Below are 9,906 nucleotides of genomic sequence, written 5' to 3'. Positions count from 1 at the left end.
CATATCCCACCTCTGTCTGTGCCCCGTAAATTGAGTCGCCTGAACCTCTTTCATAAAATCTATCACCACAACCCTTCGTTGAAGGAATCGCTCATTCTCCCACCTCATTACATATCGCGTCGCGTCGATAATAGCCAGAAAGTGGGTATTCATCGCTGTGCAACTACAACGTTTTCTGAGTCCTTCATACCTAGAACATCGCTTCAGTGGAACCAACTGCCATCATCATTAACATCAATAACTGACATTACACTCTTCAAGAAATCAGTAGCAATTCATTACTCTGCCAGTGATTAGTTTTGCTATGCCACCTTGTCTGCGTGTTTTCTTTTTCTTTTTTTGCATTTTTATGTTATGATTGAAATTGCCTTGTATGTGCCTGTCGTTTCTTCTTTAGTTTCTTGTCCCACTCCCCTCTGTAAAGCTTATGCCCTGAGGGTACCAAAATAAATAAATAAATAAATAAATGTTGAACTGTTGTCGATTGAGGCGGGGTCAAAGATCGTCAGAATCGCGAAAACGAAGCTACGAAAAAAGTTACCTACTGAGCAGGGTGTTGCGGCTAGGTGGACTTTAGTGACATAGAATGAAAGAACGTGGCCCTAACATTCTGCCAGTATCAAGTTCTTCCCTCGTGTTTCATTTTCGGCCAGCGAAACAGGGCTGCTTTTTGGCGCTATTTCTTACAACTTTGCGCCTTGCTAAGGGCACTTTTCGCACAAACTGAAAGGGACAAATACATTCAGCGTGTTCTGTACCTTCCATACTTCAAAATAACATTTTTTGAAGGCCGACCACAGAGTACTTTTTGCCCCATTTAATCCCAAATGCCGTACTTTTGGTAAAGTTGGCCGTTTTCAACGCCGTTTTTGAAAATGAAGCGGTCGGCCGAGACCAATCCGAATAGATGGAGATGACGGATCAATATCTCTACTAAATTATATAAAAAAAATGAAGAAGGTACCTTTTGATAAGGGCGAGAAAATATTTTTTATGTCCCACATGGGTACGCGAGGGCCGCACGAGACGGCTCCCTGTGCTGTGAGGAGCGCGAACAGATCGCGTGCCTAGGTTTCACAAGCCGCGTCGTGCGGCCGGATATGAGCATTTCCTCTTTTTTTGCCAGCTCTTTTGTTAATCAAATGTGTACTTTTTATTGTTATCAGTGCATTGGTAAGCATTGTTAGTAGGTGTTTCTCTGAGTCTTTCATTCGCGGCGTTTTAAAGTGGTAGTCATGAGAAACGACAGCGATGCTTTCACACTCACAAGGAACATTATGAGCAAACCATACTATCCCTTCAAATGCGCGTTTCTTATGATTAATAGCAACGCAGATCACATTGTGAGCGGATAGCTTTTGCTGCATTGTAGCGTCCAAAAACGCTCTCGTACATCAACGTAACCTTTAACACATGGCCTTGAAATCGGCTTAGGAGAGCTCATCCGCGGCTCAGCTGATTAGTTTATGATCGTCTTTCTCACATGTGATGCATGCCGGGCAACCAAAAAGGTTGTTATTGCTCCAAGTTTCTTGCTGAAGTCGTTGTGTTGAACAATGGCCGAAGTAGGAATGTCAGCAAATGCGCGCGTGCAAAATGAAGGACTGTCGTATGAAAGTGCGTGGCACGCACGGAAACTCCAGTCGGAGCAGCGTTCAACACCTATCTTTTCCCCGTACAGAGGAAATTGTAGTGGTCACTTCTAATGAGATACCCTACCAATGGTCGCCTTTGCTTTTTAACGTTTGAAAAGAAAATATGAAATAATAATGAAACCGTTGTGCATTCCTTTACGTGGGTATCTTTTTGCTCTTACTTCAAACTGTTACAATCTCGAAAATAAAATATGTAGACAGTCTGAATTGCAAATAAACTTTTTATAATTCCAGTCTGCTTGGGTGATCATTAGCGGCCAGCTAGTTCAGTGTGGATAGATTATCAAGCACCACATGAACGTCTCGGGCTAGTACGCGGTAGTAGCATAGATGTGACTTAGCTGAATATAATGTCTGTTCTGGTCCTCCATAAGGGATAGGGAAACTTCACCACACGGAAAAACGTTATCCGAACCAAGCATCGCGACCCACCCGTGCGCCGTTCAGCGTAACTATGTGTAGAGTGGATGGGATATAAAAATTATTTTCGCACCCTAATCAAAAAGTACCTTCTCAATTTTTTTTATATGCTTTATTATAGATATTGATCTGTCATCTCCATCTATTTGGATTGTTCTCGGCCGACCGCATCACTTTGAAAAATGGCGTTGAAAACGGCCAACTTTACCAAAAGTACGGCATTTGGGATTAAATGGGGAAAAAGTATTGTGTGGTCGGCCTTCAAAACATGTGATTTTGAAGTATGGAAGATACAGAACACGCTGAATTTATTTGTCCCTTCCAGCTTGTGCGAAAAGTGCCCCTAGCAAGGCGCAAAGTTATAAGAAATAGCGCCAAAAAGCAGCCCTGTTTCGCTGGCCGAAAATGAAACACGCGAGAAAAACTTGATATTGGGAGAATGTTAGAGCCACGCTCTTTCTTTCTATGTCACTAAAGTCCACCTAGACTCAAAACCCTGCTCAGTAGGTAACTTTTTTCGTATCATGGTTTTGGCAATTCTGACGAACTTTGACCCCGCCTAAACCGACAACAGTTCAACATTGTCCAGTAAAACTCGGGACAATGTCTTTATTTGCAATAAAGAGTTCATGATAATTTTTGGAAGCAAAACTGAGGGGGGTCGAGCACGACCTTTGGGTGATTTGGCATGGAATGACCCAGGTGTATTAGATAAAAACAAAAGAGCTTGTCACATTGGCAACGGAAGGTGGCTTTTTTTTTTCGTCTGCCCGGAAGGCTGTGCGCGTCAGTCGTCAGATTCTGTGCCCCGCGAACAAACTATCCGCGTGGTTCTTTCTGACGGACGGAGCTGCCGAGCGCAGTGATGTTGCACAAGGCTCTTTCATATCTCGCCAAAAATGAGATAAAAACGTGCGCGCTTCCTAGATTCTGCTGTACGATAAGCCCCGCCCGCGACCGAATGGTTGGATGATTGGGTGATTACGCTGATACCTCCTTCTCCTCCTACAGTCGCTGCGCAGTCAGAAAAGACGCGTCTGAATACACGGTTACTCCGTCCGTCAGAAAGAACCACGCGGATGGTTTGTTCCCGGGGCACAGAATCTGACGACTGACGCGCAGAGCCTTCCAGGAGGACGAAAAAAAGAAAAAAGAAAAAGCCACCTTCTGTTGCCAATGTGAAGAGCTCTTTTGTTTTTATGTAATACACCTGGTAGAGCAACACTCGATTTTGTGGAAACTTGCCGATGAGCAATACCAAAATGTACCATGGAAACATGACATGTGAGAACAGATCGTTTTTGAAATTAAAAAGAGACACGATGGATGTCGAAGCAACGGTATGTATGTACACCAAAGCACTTTTTGGGTCCCCATATTCACGGCGTAGTCGTTGTATCAGTTAAGAACACGTTAATTATTAATAACGAGTTGGCTGCGTGCTCGCATTCCAAACCAAAGGGTATCGGCTCAGGATGCTGGTAGTTTCGTTTAAAAACGAGAAAATGTGTGAGCAGTATGTCGCACGCCAGGTAAGCCAAAGGGGCTCAAAATTTAATCCACGAACGGGCCACTGCGAGGGCCGCGCATATTCATAGGTGTCTTGCATCATAAATTGACCGTGTAATGGTATAATATTTTAGGGCTGTAATTACACAAGCTTACAGGTAGCACCCTGTGTTCACCATCACGTCTTGCAGTGCGCTCGCGGGACTGGCCAGTGTGTGCATACATTGTGTCCTTACAAGCATCAACGAGGACGAACAGTTGTAATAAAGGGAACCAGGTTTCCTCGGTTTCACTATTTTTGTGTGTTTGACATCCATCGCGGCCACAAAGCTTGCGAACTGCCACAGCGCTTCAAAGTAACGTGTTTAAAATCTGGATAAAGCTAGTGCTGAAAATGCAATTGACGAACTTACGTTATAGCGTCTCGCTTTGCCACAGCATTATTTCGTAATTATTCACTGAGGGAGCTTCTTATACAACGCGATATGAAAAAAGTGCAAATTCGTTTCGAATAAATTTCGTTTTGTTCCATAATTTTTTATGTATGGATGGGACGGTAACGTACCCCACTCCAAGCCATCCTCCCCCCCCCCCCAAAGAAAGGAAAATATGAGGAAAGATCATAATGGTTGTTTGAGTGGGAGAGGATCATTTCCAAGAGAGGTTCTTCTCCCGTTCTAATTGCACTACCAACGGTGCGGGTTGATGGTGGTGAATTCTACCTCACTATGCCACCGGTATATGCGATGAACGTTTTACTGCAATGAGTAATGTATGAAGGCAGTAGACACGAAAACATGGCCTGTGCAACGCCTAAAGCAATGGGGCCAATGAAACACTGGAATTGGAAGCTTCCAGAGGAGGGGATCGTACCTGAACCATCCCATTTCTGTACTCTAAAAACTGAACTTCAGGGCATAGCAGGCTATGCTCCAACCATGGCCACGAGCGATAGGGTCATCGCTTCTGATTCGAAGAGAGAGGAGGGCGAACGGTTTTTTGCGTCACTTATCATATATCCGAACTGACACAAGGGAGGGGGGTGGGGGTATGGCAGGATAGGCTCGCCGTTGTTTTCCACACAGAAGTGGGCGTCGTCACGACTTTAGCAAAAACAAGAAAAGAAGCAAGCCGGATGGAGGATAGAGGACGTGCGTAGAGGGTGCATGAGTTCGTCGGGGGGAGCAAACTGTTAGTTGGGTCTTTGAGCAAGACCTGCCTTCTGCAGAAAGAGGACAAGGTTTCTTGCTTTAGCAGAACGTGCGGCTACCACACACACTACCACACACACTCACTACTACTACAACTATGACACACTACCACACACACACACACACACACCATTGAGACAAAAAGGTGTACGCTCCACTCTGTCTTCCAATCACAAGTGAGCCCTATCATTCGCGGCAATGGTTGGCGCAGAGTGTGCTATGCGATGAAGCTGTTTTTACTGTGTTCTAAAGGCGCGACCTTTACGCCACAGCCGTCTCTGCTTTACATCACACTCATCACCGTCACACTGCTGCGCAGTCACGGTAGAAAACGAAGACACACAGCCTTCATAGCACTCTCACATACACTCTTTCCCGCTCATTCTCATTTGCGAACGCTTTATGCATTTAGAGTCATGTTTAAGCACACATAATTCGAAGGAACCTGTTGCAGATGGGTTACGGAAAAACGATCACTGGCTAGTATAATGTCCCGCAGATTCGTCTCTATACTCTCCTTATGCGCTTTGCTATGCGGAGCAGAATGTAGTCAAAAGCGGCCGCATCTATTCTCAAAACATTGCGGTAGGCACATGGGTCCTCGTGTCGTACATCCCATAGAAGGCTATTTTGCGGACCGTGCTCTTTCCTCAACATCCTTCCTTAACCACTTCTTTTCATGGCAGCATTCACTATCGTCAATGAGAACAGCAAAAGTCACCAATCTTCGCTTTCTTTCGTCCATTGCGTACCAAGCGCCGTGCACATAAAATTGATGCTGCAACCTTCAACCGCTGCGCGAACGTTATCCCCGGCGTCTGAGCTGACAGCACATTGGAACATTATCTGTGTAGGCATTCCAGAAGGGCGTAGCCTCAGCGCCTTACGATTTACCCTCTCGCTCCTTCAGTCGCAGCGCCGTCAGAAAACACGCTCGTGTGAATACACGGTTACTTGCACAACCGCCGCACCAGCAAAACTAAGATAAGTAGTATAGAGATAGACTGCATAATATTGGTGCGGCATAAGAACCGAGCGGCATAAGAACCGTGCGCTATAACGACATCCTTTTTCTAATCCAAGATGGCCGATTCTAAGCCAACACAATCCAGTTCTAAGGCAACACAATCCACTTGTAATCCACGCACAAGCCAAATCCAAAGCCATCTGATTGGTCGCCATTAGCTACGCCCACTTCACATTGATTGGCCCACGCTAAGCCCCACTGATCGTCGATTGGTTGACCGTAGCTCCTTTATGCTAATTAGTCGGCTCAGCTCCGCCCCCACTTCACACGCTGATTGGCTCATGCTAAGCCTACTGAGCATTGATTGGTGTACCGTAGCTCCACATTTTATGCTAATTACTTGGCTCCGCCCTCCCACTTCACGTTGATTGGCCACCGCGCTAAACCTACTGATCGCGCGTTGATTGGTTCACCATAGCTCCGCCCCTTTTATGTTCATTACTTGACTCTTCCCCCCCTGCTTCACGCTGATTGGTGCACGTCCCGGCGCGCTAATTAACCGGCTCCGCTGATTGGTCCATTCTAAGCCTACTGATCACTCTCCCAGCCCCCCCTCTGATTGGCCGCCACCGCCGCCGCCGATTGGCCCGTTCCAGGTCCACTGATTGGGGCCCGCTGAACATAGCCTTCATTAGCGCCCGGCAGCGACCCCGCTGCGGCTTTATCTCAGATGTCCAAACTTACCCATCTCTTCATGCTGATTGGTCCATTCTAAGCCGGTCCGCGCTAATGAGCACTCTCCCAGCCCCCTCTGATTGGTCGTCCCCAGTCTAAGCCTACCAATTGGCCCTCGTTCCACTGAGGGCGCAACTCTTACTTACTGGCTCCAACCACTTCGCGGTGATTGGCCCATTCTAAGCCTACTGACTTTTAAGCTGAACCATGCTAAGCCTGCTGATTGGGTCTTCACACCGATGGCTTGCCCCTGATTGGTCCGCGCAACTTACCTTGTGGCGCAACTCTTTACTGGCTCCACACACACACTTCGTGCGGATTGGTCCATTCTAAGCCGAACCACGCTAAGCCTACTGATTGGCTCTTCATAGCGAAGCCTACCGATGGCTGGCCCCGACTGGTCCACGCTAAGCCTACTGAACACAGTGGTTGGCTAGCCTGAATTTGTCGGCAGCTGCTTCAGACAAGACACACACACACACGACAAGTGTTGATTTCAATCTTTATTTGGTACAACAGCCGGCTGTGGGTTGGTTCAGTTGCATCAGAGAGATCGTTAGTTCCTTGCGGTCATTGGTCACTCAGCCCTCTCGGTAGATGCCATATGGCACTGCAAGTGGTCATTAGCCCATCACTCATTGGTCACTTATTTGTAGAGCGCCCTAACAGGCTCGAATTGGTCACTTCCACTCCGCGCTAGACCCGACTGCTACCCCCTCTAATCTCTAGATGAGATAATATAAGTTTAAATGTGGGATATTGGAACTTTTGCCATAAGATAGGTTTAGCCAGGCTCTAACTGCCCATTCCTCCATCCGCGGCTGCTCACTGGTTCCCAATGAAACTCTTTCACATGCTCTGCCCTACACATACAATAGATGGCGCCGCTTGTCTTTCCAAAGAGGGACAGCTGCGACGCGGGTCCATTCTAACTGCAGTGGTCACTCCTTTCTATCCGACTGGTTCATACATCTTGCAAGAGAGCCGGCATTAGAAGCCAAATCTGCTGCTGAACATTACAAAACATGAATAAAACAGCTTACATCAATATGTTCGGTGCTGCCATCTGAAGTCAGCCTCCTTCATGCTATCCATGCCCCCTCACAGCCACGGTTGCCTCGCGGTGCCAACGGTAAATAGTCGGGGTACGATGAACACATCTTAAAACACACTCTACCCATCGCTCCACAGAACACGAGTAAAGTGGGCTTAACCACGTTGTATGCATGCGTAGGGGGAAGCCCACCTCTAGGAGCAAGCTTTCGTTCTTGTGATAGTGTGCTTTGCACTTCAACATCAAAATATACTTCAGTGTTTATCAAGCAGAATGGAGAGGTAAAAAACATAAATAATGCTATAGACTAGTGAAGCGCGTTCATTCTTAAAAGCTGAAGAACGGATTTTGTCGCAGATAGTGTGCTTCGACAACAAAAAAAAAAGTTTTCAATGTTTAATAAACAGAGCGCAAAAAAAAAAAAGAAAACACTCATCGTGATGCCAAGCAGTGAAACTCAGCACGCGTTCGGACTAAAGAGCTGAGCAGGAAGACGCACATGACAGAGAAACATGGATAGTTGATGCTGTGCAGAGATGCTCGTCTTAAGAAAAACTATTTCAATGTCGATTGAGCAGATCATCAAGAAACCCTGTAGAGCTGTACCTGCAAGGAAGCTTAGGATCGTTTTGTTTCAGACAGTGTGCGTTGCACTTGAACACAAGAGACTAATTAAATGTTCATCAAGCAGAATGGCGAAGCATAGTAATGGTGAAGCTCAAGATTGTTTCTCTCACTGACGCTCCAATGCTTATTAAACAAAGTGATCGGGTAGACTCATAGTGGTTGGTGCTATGCAGTGAAACTCTGCACGTACTCAATATTAAAATGAAAACTCAACCCAAGCTGAGTAGCAAGAAACACAATTTCAGATTGCTTTCAGAGCTCTCACGGAGGCATTCTGTGGAAACGTATCCAGCGCACGCCTAGCGCGCGTTCCTTCAAAACAGTACGCAATATCACTATTAGACAGTAAGAAGCATCACTATAAGTTAAGGGTGATCACACAGATTCAAAATGATCATCACATTATAAGCAAATTCATCTCTGAATAAATGTGTTCACTTTATCATAGTTACAAATATGACAGGTTTTACGCCACATAGATTCACCGTGCGACACGAGCACCATACAGCACGCAATATCTGAAAGGCGTGGACAGCTCACGCGATTTTAGCCTGCCCATATCCGCGTATATTGCAATTTTTCACCTGAGAGGCATGCTGACACCATTATCACGTAGCTATGAATACACACACAATACAATTTTGAATGCGTAATCTGCGCGACGCTCGAGCTCAACACGCGCCGACACACCAAACTATCGCGCGCCTTCCAGGTTTACATCACGCCGCAAACGTAGCCAGCGTGTAGTTCACGCGACACACCTCCGCGTTCGCACGAGCACTACTGAAGAAACATAAATTTAGGATGATCGCGCTCAATCTTAAAAGGCAGACTCAACCCAAGCTGAGTATGAAGAAACACAATTGCTCCCCCAGAACATTACGTGCAAACATAGCGAGCGCACGCAGAGCACAACTGGAAGCACCATTAGAAATAGTAGGATAGTCGCATTATGAACAGGTTCATCTCGGAAAAAATGCGCGCTCACCTTCGCAGACGGCATGCAGCAATATCTGAAACGCGCGGACAGCTCACGCGACTTTAGCCTGCCCATGCGGTTTCAGACTTCAACATAAGAAATTAACTAAATCAAGCACAAAGCACAGTGATGCTATGTCGCGACTGACGCTTATTAAACAATGCTATGCAGTGAAGCTTCGCACGTACTCAATGTTAAAAACGGACACTCAACCCAAACTGAGTATGAAGAAACACGATTTCAGATTGCTCTCTTGCCGAACATCCCGTGCCTCCGCGTTCCTTCTCTATACTGGAAGCACCAATATTAAGATCGTCGCACTATGAACAAGTTCATCAATAAAATTGGCTCACCTCATCACACCGGTATGACGCACGTAGATTCTTGTTGCGCTACAGCAGGGCACTAACTTCGGGCGCGTGGACAGCTCACACGATTTTAGACTGCCCGCGCACACAGGCTCAACATGCGCCGACACACCAAAATGTCGCGCACCTTCCAGGCACCACTTACCATGCCAGCCGCACGGAAAACTTGATAGCCGAAACACAGGCGCACAATATAACCCTCCGGTTGGGACCATCTCTTTTATATCAGGGCTCGCTCGTTTCCGCAAGGTTGCAAGCCCGAGAAATTGGGTCACCTTGAAGATGTGTTGGAGCCATCTGTTTTATATCAAAACGCACTTCATGGCCAAACTCTGCGGTGGACCCTAGCGAAAAAAAAAATGTTGCGTCAAGGTAATGTAA

This window comes from Ornithodoros turicata, chromosome 2 (assembly GCF_037126465.1).
Source record: "Ornithodoros turicata isolate Travis chromosome 2, ASM3712646v1, whole genome shotgun sequence".
Classification (NCBI taxonomy): Eukaryota; Metazoa; Arthropoda; class Arachnida; order Ixodida; family Argasidae; genus Ornithodoros; species Ornithodoros turicata.
This window is presented reverse-complemented; position numbering follows the sequence as displayed.